The sequence below is a fragment of the Canis lupus genome, chromosome 7 (genome assembly GCF_048164855.1).
Source record: "Canis lupus baileyi chromosome 7, mCanLup2.hap1, whole genome shotgun sequence".
Classification (NCBI taxonomy): domain Eukaryota; kingdom Metazoa; phylum Chordata; class Mammalia; order Carnivora; family Canidae; genus Canis; species Canis lupus.
Genome location: NC_132844.1, coordinates 70,705,250 through 70,718,185, shown reverse-complemented (window position 1 = coordinate 70,718,185; position 12,936 = coordinate 70,705,250). Strand labels below are relative to the sequence as shown.

The following is a 12,936-nucleotide window of genomic DNA, read 5'->3' as shown; positions in this document are numbered from 1 at the left end:
AATCATACTATCTATAATGTAACATTTGTCATTTTTGTTCACAATTTTTCTTCTAAGAAAGAAAATAATATAGGGATGCTGAAAACCCTTTGACTTGAAATGAACCACCCCAGGTTCATTTTCTTCCCTCAATTATGCATTCAGTGTGTATCCAATAATTTTTGAAGGTACTTTCATATATATGTCAATCCTTCAGCAATATGATGCATTGTTTCCATAATTTCATTTGTCTGTTTTATAGTTCATGGAATTTCTTTAAGGGGGTTATTGTGAATATCTTGTCCAATAGTCCATAGATTGTCATTTCTTTAGGGTCAGTCATTGGATTTTTTATTAGTTTCCTTTGATGGAGTCATATTTCCTTGATCATTTATGATTTTTGTGGCCTTGTGGTGGCATCTGCATTTGAGGGAGTAAGCACCACTTCTAGTCTTTACAGACTGAAGTTGACAGGAAAAACTCTCTGGCATTCAGGCCATAAGAGATTCTGGGTCTGCCCTCTTGGGCCATGTATAAGCTTGCTATTAGAGTTTTTGGGAAAGTAGGTCTGGTTCCTGGATTAGCAGGTAGGTAGGCCTATTTTTGGGTACATGGAAACCAGCCTTGTACCTGGGTCTGCTGGGTCAAGCCTGGGGCCTGTGTTCACTATGGTGGGCCTGGTCCTTGAGTCTGTGATGAAGGGATTGTGACCTGGCTCAGCTCAGACAGACCTAGATCCTGTGTCTACAGCTGCCAACCAGGCATTGGTAACCATTGGGCTGTTCCCAGCATCTGAGTCTGTGGAGTTTGGTCTCATACAAGGATGGGCTGGAGCCTGTCTTCATGGGAGTGGGTGTGGCAGCTGGGGCTGAGGGGGAAATGGCCTGGTGATAAGGTTATCCTGGAGCCTTGGGGATAAGTGGGGAGTCTGATTCATGTGAGTTCATCAGGAGCCTGATGCCATAGGATTCAACCAGTACATGCCAGAGTGAGCTGAGGACTCTCCTCCCATAATTGTATCTCTCTGTGCTGGACCATTTGTGCATGGAAGAGGGGTGATATGAGTAATATGAATCTATCCCTCCTACCTTCCTCAGTGGGTCTTTTCTTATTTCTGCGCTTTACCCAGGTTCTATAGCCTCTCATCTGGAATCCTTGGCTCTTGTGAAGATATTATTGCACATGGATAGTTATTCAAATTGATGTTCCTGGGTCAGACAAGTGCTAGAAATTTTGTTGCTGCAATTTTACTAATGCCACTCCTCATTAACCCCACTGATTAGTGTACTTCCACTGATTAGTTTATTCCTGTGCTAAGACCACATGTGTTCAATCAGTATTCTTTTTAAAACGACTTGATAATCAAATGAAATAACTAGGGTGAGCCTTCCCTCTTGAGAACACTATGTTTGTAAATATGTTATTTCTTCTTAGATTCTTTTTTTTCTTTTTCTTTTTTTATATAAAATTTTAAATGGATTATTTTATATAATTATATGAATTTCTTTTTATATGAATTATATGAATATTTTCTTTTCTTTTTTTATATGAATCTTTTTTATTTGAAAACAATCCTTTTGGGGATTTTTATTTGAATTTTATTGAATTGTAAATTGGTTGAGAGGAGAATTAACATGCATATTGTTATTGAATTTTCCTATCTTTGAAAATGGTTTATCTATTTATTCAGGTCTTATGTTTTTAAAAGGTATTGTCAAGAACTGGAGGCATAGTAAATACTGAGAAACATTTTCTCTTTCTCTCTTTAAGTTGTCATGCTTTCAGGGAGACATGATTCAGAACTGGCTCACAGAATAAAAGACATAGCAATGTCTATTGCAATCTACAAAGTTATAGTCAGTTTGCTCATTATTATCATTAGTGAATAAATGAATTCTGCATGATAATTATATATTGACAACAGTCATTATATATCTGTCTATATCAGCATTGTAAAAGTCGACACTTAAATTATTTCTATTAGGGAGCTGGCAATATAGAGCAAATGGGCTTTGGGTTTTATTTTAGGACCCAGTATATTGATCAATGTAAGAGTAGACAAGACCATTTAGATGGTTGGCCTGTCTTTCCTCCCTCCTTCCTTCCCACCCTTTCTTCCTTCCTCCTTACTTCTTCTCCTTTCCTTTCCCCTACCTGCCTCATTTCCCCATATTCTCTTTCAGTTTATTTCAGGTTACGAGATTTTTTCCATCTCCGGTAATATCAAGACTCAGGCAAAATTGCTGAACTGGCTAGGTTAAAAACAAGGTGTTCCATTTGACTTCTCAGTTAAATTGTCTTCCCTAGAAGAAAATACATTTTTTAGAGGTTTATTCTTATGTTTATTCTTGTAAGTTTTGTTTCTTTCGTGAATAGTATAATTTTGTTTTCACATTACATTTTCAAAATTGTTGTTGCTGGCATAAAAAATGTTTTCAGTGTTGTTTTTGCATTTAGCAACTTTGCTGACTTTATATTAAGTATTAGTAGTTCATTTTTTTGTAGTTTTTTAATGCAAATAATCAATAGTCTGAGAATAATAACGAACATCTCCCTTCTCTTTGTGTCTTTATAACTCTTATTTTTGTTTTGCTGCACAGGCTGGTATAAATTGGTAGCAGTAATCTTTTTTTCTTTTTTTAAAGATTTTATTTATTTAATCATGAGAGACAGGGAAGCAGAGACAGAGACAGAGGGAGAAGTACACTCCCTGTGGGGAGTCTGATGCAGGGCTCGATCCCAGGACCCTGGGATCGTGACCTGAGACAAAGGCGGACACTCAGCCAGGTGCCCCGGGAGTAGTAATCTAGTTCTTGATTTTGATTTGAATGGCAACGCTTCTACAATTTTGTTTTTTAGAATGATAAAGGAATAAATCTCCTTTATTAGATTAAGGATTTTTTTTTAAAAGATTTTATTCATGACACATACAGAGAGAGAGAGAGAGGCAGAGGGAGAAGCAGGCAGGGAGCCCAACGCGGGACTCCATCCGGGGTCTCCAGGATCAGGCCCTGGGCTGAAGGCGGCACTAAACTGCTGAGCCACCCGGAGTGCCCAAGTATGTTCTTATCTATTCCCTTTTAAGGAACTTTTTATTTCTTGCTAATAAGAGTTTTGATTAGGATTCTGTGTTGAATCTTGTAAAATATTTTTTCTTTATAAATGATCATACTTTTTTCTTCTTTTATCTATGAATTTAGCAAATTTATTGATAGATTTTCTATAATTTATATCCTGGTTATGAGGCATTAAAATTCAATATCACTGTGTTTATGATGAGTGTATCATTGTACCTTTTGTTTAAGATTTTGTATCTGTATTTCTAGGTAAAAGATGTCTATGCATTTTTTAAAAAAAGATTTTATTTACTTATTTATTGAGAGAGAGAGTGAGAGAGAGCACGAGCAGAGGGAGGGGCAGAGGGAGAAGCAGACTACACGTTGAGCAGGGAGCCCAATATGCGGCTCAATCTTGGGACTCTGGGAATATGACCTGAGTCCAAGGGAGACGCTTAAGTGACTCAGTCACCCAGGCACCCCTTAGCATTTTTTTCTTATACAATTGTTGCCTTGCCTTGAAATCAAGGAATCATAACATCATAAAATAAGCTGAAGTAGATTTCATTTCTTTCCTATTCTTTGGAACAGGAATTGCTTTAAAGTTATATACTTCTAGTCCTCAGTGGATGCTTTTGATTTGAGGATTTAAATCTCTTTTCTACTGGAATGTTGTTAATTACTATTTCTTAAAAATATTACTTGGTATTAATTCTCTGAATTCTCTGAATTCCTATTACACACGACCTTCTCATTACACCCAAGCATTGTTCTTTTCTTTAATATTTTTAATCTCTTCATCTTTGTGTACTCTTTTGAGAGATTTCCTCAGTTCTATCTTCCAGTTTACTCTTTTTAGATGTGATTAGTATAATACTTAACTATTACTGAAACAACTATATATTTACATACCATAAATATTAAAATATCATTTAATTATCTATTGCTTCAATTTCAGTAACAGTTTTTCATTTCTAAGATTTAAGCTTTGTTGTTTTTATCTACCTTTTCTTTTTCCGAAATACCTTAAAAAATATATTTTCTTTATCTTTTTTATGGATAGTCTTTCCTTTATTTCCCTTTAGAGAAGCCAAGACTTATCAAAACTCTAGCCTTTAGTTCCTCTTTGATGCTATACTAGCTCCACTATATGCTATATGCTGTATTATCTGCCTTATCTTTCAAGAAAATGAAAATTTTCTTTGAGAATAAAAATTTTCTCCTTAACTTCTCCAGTTAGGCTTTTGTTCCCATCTACCCTATCAGGATTACTGATGACTTCTGTCTTATAAAATCCAATGATCAATTCCCAGTCCAAAACTTTATTTCTCAGCAGTTCTTAATGTAATTATTCATTCATTCATCCTTTCTATCTTAAAATACTCTGAATTCTATGACACTCTCACCTTGTTTTTTTTCTTTCTGCTTACTTTATATGCCAGATATTTTTATGCCAATATTTTGGCATATACTTTATCAGATATTTCTCTTCTTTCCAACCTCAAAATTGATGTTCTTGAGCTCAATTCTTAGCCATCTATCTTTAATTGGTGATCTAATTTAGTCTAGTGGTTTTAAATGCTAACTATTTTGCTGATCACTGTCAAATTTATACTTTACCTGACTTCTCCCAGTAGCTTCAGACTCAAATATTTAATTGCTTTTTGATACACAGTATATGCTTGGATGGGGAACAAGATGTTGAGGGGGGCCCTTTCCTATTATCCCCAAATTGACAATTAGTATCAAAAATTTGAGAAAAAGAGTTTATAACCTCCCATCTCCTTCTTGACCCAGCTGAAGTGAGACAATCCCTCATGAAGAGACTGGCATAGCTGTGAAGTCTGTGTTCCCAGACACAATGGGGAGGGATTCCTAGAATTGTGCAAATGCATATCTGGTTCTCTCAGGTCTTAACAAATGGTGTCTAAATTAGTTCTCTGGTACCAAATGTGTCTTTCCTTTCAATCTAAATAAGAAAACAACTCTAAGGGGAAGGAGACTTAAGGCAATCTTCAGAGTTGTGAGTAGTTGACTAAGGAAAAGCGTTGTGGGGGAGGAAGGCATACTGATATCCTTTCTGAAAGCAAATGAGAAGGACTTCAAGAGATTTGCTTGCAAAGATTGGGATGTTTGTGGGACAGGATGTATAGCAACTTATCACTTGGGTAAATGTCTTCAAAGTAGATTTGCTGATTTGTTTATGACTATTTGAGCATTAGGAAAAGAAAATTGGAGAGAAGGAACAGTGCACAATGATGAGGATGCAGTAGAGCAACAGGTCTTCTTTTCTTTTTTCTTGTAGCAAGGAGGCTTGAGCTTCAGAAGGATTGAATGGGCATTGAAGCCATACTTATATAAGACAAACTAGATTTTAAACCAAAGACTAATAAGAGATTAAGAAGGGCACTGTAGCTTTTTATTTTTTTATTTTTTATTTTTTTTGCACTGTAGCTTTTTAAAAAAGGAGTCTATCCAGCAAGAAGATCTAACAATTTTAAATATTTATGCCCCTAACTTGGGAGCAGCCAAATATATAAATCAATAACAAACTTAAAGAAACTAATTGATAGTAACACAACAATAGTAGGGGACTTTACCACCCCACTCACAGCAATGGACATATCATCTAAGCAGGAGAGCAACAAGGAAATAAGGGCTTTGAATGACACAGTTGACCAGACTGCCTTAAAAGATATATTCAGAGCATTTTATCCTAAAGCAGCAGAATACACACTCTTTTCAAGTGCACATAGAACATTCTCTAGAATAGATTATATACGGGGTCACAAATCAGGCCTCGACAAATACAAAAATACTGAAATCATACCACTCATATTTTCAGACCACAATGCTATGAAACTTGAAGTCAACCACAAGAAAAAAAATTGGAAAAACCACAAATATATGAAGGTTAAAGAACATCCTAATAAAGAATGCATTAGTTAACCAGGAAATTAAAGAAGAATTTAAGGAATACTTGGAAGCAAATGAAAATGAAAACACAGCAGTCCAAAACGTTTGGGATGTAGCAAAGGCAGTCCTAAAAGGAAGCATATAACAATACATGCCTTTCGCAAGAAGCAGGAAAGCTCTCAAATGCATAACCTAACATTACACCTGAAGGAGCTGGAAAAAGAGCAGGAAATAAAACCTAAATCTAGCAGAAGGGAAATAATAAAGGTTAGAGCAGAAATAAATGATACAAAAATTTTTTTAAAAGATGGAACAGATCAATGAAACTAGGAGTTGGTTCTTTGAAAGAACTGACAAAATTGATAACCCCTTAGCCAGACTTATGAATAAGAAAAGAAAAGGGACCCAAACAATAAAGTCATAAAGGAAGAGGAGAAATCACATCCAACACTACAGAAATACAATTATGAGCGAATATTATGAGTAATTATATGCCAACAGATTAGGCAATATGGAAGAAATGGTTACGTTCTTAAAAACATATAAATGACCAAGACTGTATCAGGAAGATATAGAAAGTCTGAACAAATTCATAACCAGCAAAGAAATTGAAACAGTAATCAAAAATTTCCCAAAATAAGAGTCCAAGGCTGGATGGCTTCTCAGCAGACTTCTACCAAACATTAAAGAAGAGTTAATACCTATTCTTCTGAGACTATTCCAAAAAATAGAAATGAAAGGAAAATTTCCTAACTCATTCTATGAGGCCAGCATTACCTTGATTCTAAAACCAGACAAAGACTCCACTAAAAAGGAGAATATAGACCAATATCCCTGATGAACCTGGATGCAAAAGTTCTCAACAAGATACTAGCAAATTAAATCCAACTGTATATTAGAAGGATCATCCACCACAAACATGTGGGATTTATTCCTGGGTTGCAAGGGTGGTTTCACCTTGCAAATTGATCAACATGATAACACCACATTGATAAAAGAAAGGACAAGCACCATATCATCCTCTCAATAGATGTAGAAAAAGCATTTGACAAAGTAAAGTCTCCCTTCTTGATAAAAACTCTCAAGAAAATAGGGATAAAAAGAACATACCTCAACATCATAAAGGCCACATGTGAAAGACCCACAGCTAATATCATCCTCAATGGGGAAAAACAGAACTTTTTCCTGAAGATCAGGAACACAACAGGGATGTCCACTCTCACCACTGTTGTTCAACATAGTACTGAAAGTCCTAGCCTCAGCAACTGGACAACAATAAGATATAGAAGGCATCCAAACTGGCAAAGAAGGAGTCAAACTATTTGTAGACAACATGACCCTCTAAATAGAAAACCTGAAAGACTCCACCAAAGAATTTCTAAAAATTATACATAAATTAAGCAAAGTTACAGAGTATAAAATTAATGTGCAGAAATCTGTTGCATTTCTATAACCAAACAAAGCAGCAGGAAATCAAGGAATCGATCCTATTTGCAATTGCACCAAAACAATAACTTATCTAGTAATAAATCTAACTAAAGAAGTAAAAAATCTATACTCTGAGAACTATAGAACATCTATGAAAGAGGACACAAAGAAATGAAAAAACATTCCATGCTCATGGATTGGACGAACAAACATTGTTAAACTGTCTATATTACCCAAGCAATCTATACATTTAGTGCAACTTCTATCAAAATACCACCAGCAATTTTTACAGAGTTAGAACAAGCAATCCTTAAATTTGTATGGGACTACAGAAGACCTCAAGTAGCCAAAAACAATTCTGAAAAAGAAAAAAAAAAAAACAAAACTGGAAGCATCACAATTCCAGACTTCAAACTATATTACAAAGCTGTAGTCATCAAGACAATATGGTACTGGCACAACAGCAGACACATAGGTCAATGGAACCAAATAGAGAACCCAGTAATGGACCTCAACTATATGGTCACTAATCTTTGATGAAGCCATAAAGAATATCCAATGGAGAAAAAGACAGTCTCTTCCACAAATGGTATTGAGAAAGCTGGACAGCTACCTGCAGAAGAATGAAACTGGGCCACTTTCTGACACTACACACTAAGATAAGTTCAAAATGGATGAAGGAGGGCACCTGGGTGGCTAAGTAGTTGAGTGTCTGCCTTCAACTCAGATCTTGATCCCAGGGTCCTGGGATCAAGTCCCATATCAGGCTACCCTCAGAGAGCCTGCTTCTGCTTCCTATGTCTCTGCCTCTCTCTCTGTCTCTCATGAATAAGTAAATAAAATCTTTTTAAAAATGGGTGAAAGACCTAAATTTGAGACAAGAAACCATCAAAATCATAGAGAAGAACAGAGGGAGAAACCTCTTTGACCTTAGCCATAGCAACTTCTTACCAGACACATCACCACAGGCAGGGGAAACAAAAAAATGAACTATTGGAATTCATCAGGATAAAAAAACTTCTGCACAACAAGGGATACAATCAACAAAATTAAAAGACAGCCTACAGAATGGGAGAAGATATTTGCAAATATCTGATATTTGCAATATATCTGATAAAGGGTTAGTATCCAAAATCTACAAAGAACTTTAAAAACTCACAATCCAGTTAATAAATGAGCAGAAGACATGAATAGACACTTTTCGAAAGAAGACATCCATATGGCTACAGACACATGAAAAGTTGCTCAGCATCACTATCATTAGGGAAATACAAATCAAAATTACAATGAGGTACCATCTCACACCTGTCAGGATGGCTATAATTAACAACACACAAAAACAACAGTTGTTGGTGAAGATGGAGAGAAAGGGGAAGCCTCTTGCACTGTTGGTGGGAATGCAAACTGGTGCAGCCAATCTGGACAACAGTATGGAGGTTCCTCAAAATGTTAAAAAGAGAACTACACTGTGACCTAGCAATTACACTATCTAGGTATTTAGTCAAAAGGTAGAAATATACAGATTTGAAGGGATATATGCACCCTGTATACCATGCTGTTTATAGCAGCATTATCAACAATAGCCAAACTATGGAGAGAGCTCAAATGTTTTTTGACTGATGGATGGATAAAAAGTATATGGTATATATACACAATGGAATATTACTCAGCCAGCAAAAAGAATGAATTCTTGCCATTTGCAACAACATATATTGAGCTAGAATGTATTATGCTAAGTGCAATAAGGCAGTCAGAGAAAGACAAATACCATATGATCTCACTAATATGTGGAATTTAAGAAAGAAAATAGATGAACATATGGAAAGGGGGTAAAGAAAAAAAAGAGAGAGGGAAACAAGGCATAAGAGATTCTTAATGATAGAGAACAAACTGAGGGTTGATGGAGGGAGGTGGATGGGGGATTGGCTAGATGGGTAATGGGTAGTAAGGAGGGCATTTGTTATGATAAGCACTGGGCATTGTAAGGGATGAATCACTGAATTTTACTCCAGAAATCAATATTGCACTGTATGTTAATTACTTAAATTCAAATTTTAAAAGGTGACATATATTATGATACGAAAAAAAACTGAGGTTGCTGGGTAAGGTAAATGGGTGGTGGACATTAAGGAGGGCACTTGTAATGAGCATTGGGTGGTGTTATATGCAAGGGATGAATCACTAAATTCTGCCCTTGAAACTAATACTACACTATGTGTTAACTAATATGAATTTAAATAAAATCTTGAAACAAAATAAAGCAAAACAGACATAAAAAAAAAAAGAGGACATCCAACCTTGAACTTTTGAGTTGGTATCTTACTCAACTTCATGCTACTACCGTCACCAAATAGGTGACGGTAGTAACAGACTATGAGGTATATATACTGTGAGGAGTGAACTGAGGGGCTCCAGAATAGGCTATACTAGAGTTAGTACTCTCACATCAGGGACTGTGCAGTAGAGTCCTCAGAACTGGGCAAGTTCTTGCAGATTCCATCAAAGAACTCAACATAAATTCTACAAGACATTTGATTGCCTACTCTAAATAACATTGAAAGGCAACCAGTCTCATGTCCTCAGAAAAAAGGACTGCAACTAACAGAGAAGGTAATTTGCATGCTTAATGAAGTGAAATTCATCTTTCTAGCCTCAGCTCAGTGGGAACTGTAATCAAGGAAGGCGGACAGAAAGGAGAAGGAGACTACACTTCTTCCCTATTCTGAGTCAGCGGGCTTAAGACTGACTGCTAAAATGGAGTATTTCAAGAGGAGTGGTTGGAGGATTTTTAATTATTTATTATTTATTTTTTTTAAAAGATTTTATTTATTTATTCATGAGAGAGAGAGAGAAGCAGAGACACAGGCAGAGTGAGAAGCAGGGTCCACGTAGGGAGCCGGTTGCGAGGCTTTATCCCAGATCCCGGGATCATGCCTCAAGCCAAAGGCAGACAGACGCTCAACCGCTGAGCCACCCAGGCGTCCCAGATTTTTAATTATTTACAATGACTAGAGAATTATGGGTTCTACCCCAAATGTATATACAGGGAAGAGACTGCCTGTAACCTACTGAGTGCAAACTTTTTAATAAACTAGTCATAAATGTCCAAGTGTTTTGCACAAGTGCAAAACTGAGGTCAAGATTGCCTCTAAATCTGTCCTTTTTCCCATCTATCTAGATTGGTAGATAGCCCCATTTTTCTTGTTGCTTTGGCCCCAAACCTGAAAATAACCCTTAGTTCATTTCCATTTAAACTCACAGACTTAACAGCAGAATCTGTTGGTTCTACCTTAATAATACATGGAATGTGAAGACTTCTCCCCACCTCCACTCTGATCACTTCTTCTCTTGAGCTCCTGCCCATGTCTTCCCAGTTAATCCTCCACATAGTAGCCTTTGTTATGAAATTATGAAGCAGACATAACTCCCTGTTTAAACCCATTAGTGGACCTTCATTATAGGTAGAGTAAAATCTACCATTTTAACCAAGGGCTACAAGCCTCAAATGTGTGGCCCCTGTTTCTCTGACCTCATCTCCTATCATCCCTCTTCTTTCTTTTTATCTCTCTAGGCTAGAGTATGCATCCTTACAGCAGACCCTACATCCTTGTTCTTTTGCCTGGAACACTCTTTTTCCTCTCTATATGCCATCTTTCTCTAGTCTCTTCTCTTACTATGCTTATATTTTTTATGGCATTTATCTGAAAGATATATATTGATTTGTTATTTGATTGTTTTTATTTCAAAATATAAACTTCTTGAATGCAGTGGCTTTCCCCCCCCCACTATTATATTCTCAGTGTAATACCTGGCCTAGAATAGGCACCCAATATATTTTTGTTAAATGCATTAGTGTCTTTAAAGATTTAAAATTTTGAATGCCTGGGTGGCTCAGTTGCCTTCAGCTCAGGGCGTGATCCTGGGGTCCAGGATCGAGTTCTGCATCGGGTTCCCTATGAGGAGCCTGCTTCCCGCTCTGCCTATGTCTCTGCCTCTCTGTCTCTCATGAATAAATAAATCTTCTAAAAAATATTTAAAATTTATTATTTTAGTCCTCTTCAGATTGCTGCAGCTATATTTCTATGAGTTGAAATTCTCCAATTTGTTGTGGCTTATGTCATTCATGTGGTGCTGAGTTTCCTCATACATTTCATAATTTTTTTTCGTAGTCTCTTATTCTTTGAGAATTATCTTTGTGGATGTTTTATCCTGTGAATATTCTGTGCTGGTTCCCTTCTTGTGGGGAGTTTTGTGGTTGCTGTTGCCTTAGCTATCAGGGTACAGCATCACCAAACCAAATTTCAGCTGTTTTGGCTTGGGATTCCTGCAGTACATGGATGGCACACTTCCAGCAGGGCTTTGAGCCCTGAGCAGATGTAGGTCTGGTGTCCTACATGCAGATGCATGATGGAGTCTGCATGTGACTCCGTTTTCATGGTTATGACAGGTAGGCGAAGATATTTTGGTTCTTTTCCTTGGACAAACAGGAAAGTTTTGCTTCTAGCTTTGCTCAGGGAGTCTCAATTCCAGTTCTCACCATGCTAGGTTCTGAAATCATTCTACCCTCCTGCCTCTCTTTATTTATGCTTAAGTTTAGCTGTGTAGTTTTAATAGTAATAATAAAAAAAATATAGCAGCCAAAACCAAGCCAGCCCGAAAGAAGTTAGTGTATTCTTATTTCCTTTAGATACCTGTTTATCTCCTCCTAATCTCTTGAGTCTTGGATTTTAAAATCTCTTTCATCCCACCCTTTCTGGTGTCCCCACTGAAAAGAACACTAAATTCTTCACTTTTAGTTCTGGATTATAGTTTCCATCTGCAAAACCGATAGTGCCTTCTGCTGAACTCAGGTGTTCCCAATTACAGGGCTTGTTCCCAAACATGGACATCTGATGTATCCAGCATCATCCTTGGGTCTACACCATTGGCCCTGTTGACTCAGTATTTTCATCTGGCAGTGAGACTAGTTAGTCAGCCTCCTTGTTCAGGATTCAGAAAGAACATGTAGAATGTCTATGTTAACAGTTTCAATTCTCCCTCCTCAGATACCAATCTTTGTGTCCTAACATTATTGCAGTTATTCAGAAGTATTATAAAAATATAATCAGAATGTGTTTAGTTGGAAATAGAGGGGTGTGTAAGCAGTCTGTTAGGGTGATCCAGTTGTATATCATATTTTAAAAATTGGGAAATTTTATCTAACATCTGGATTAAGTCAGATGCTTTGGCAAGTCTAGATCTGCATTCTTGCATGGAGAAATTGGCTAGAACTGAGCAGCAGCTACCCTTTTTAGACTGTACATGATCTTTCCACTGTTCCTAGGTGATGTGCCTTACCTACTCAATTAGTAGTCTTGACAAGAACTTTGGGCTTTAATAGTAATGTAATTTACTTTCAATCTGAGGAACCTCAAGGGATATTGATATTACATAAAAATCATTTGTAACACAAGTATGAGGACCAGATTTAAATTATGGAAAATTAGGACATAGTGTGAAAGGTGGTATCATGAATTCTATGTTAAAGATCATTATTGTCAGTACTTGATCTGGCTTA

The 12,936-nt window shown here is 36.6% G+C and overlaps 1 protein-coding gene across 1 annotated transcript in view; it reads right to left on the bottom strand.

The window, feature by feature from the left end:
• TSBP1 (testis expressed basic protein 1) overlaps positions 1–12,936 on the bottom strand; it is a 187,841-nt gene that overhangs the window by 132,099 nt on the left and 42,806 nt on the right. The gene's annotated exons all lie outside the window — the stretch shown is intronic.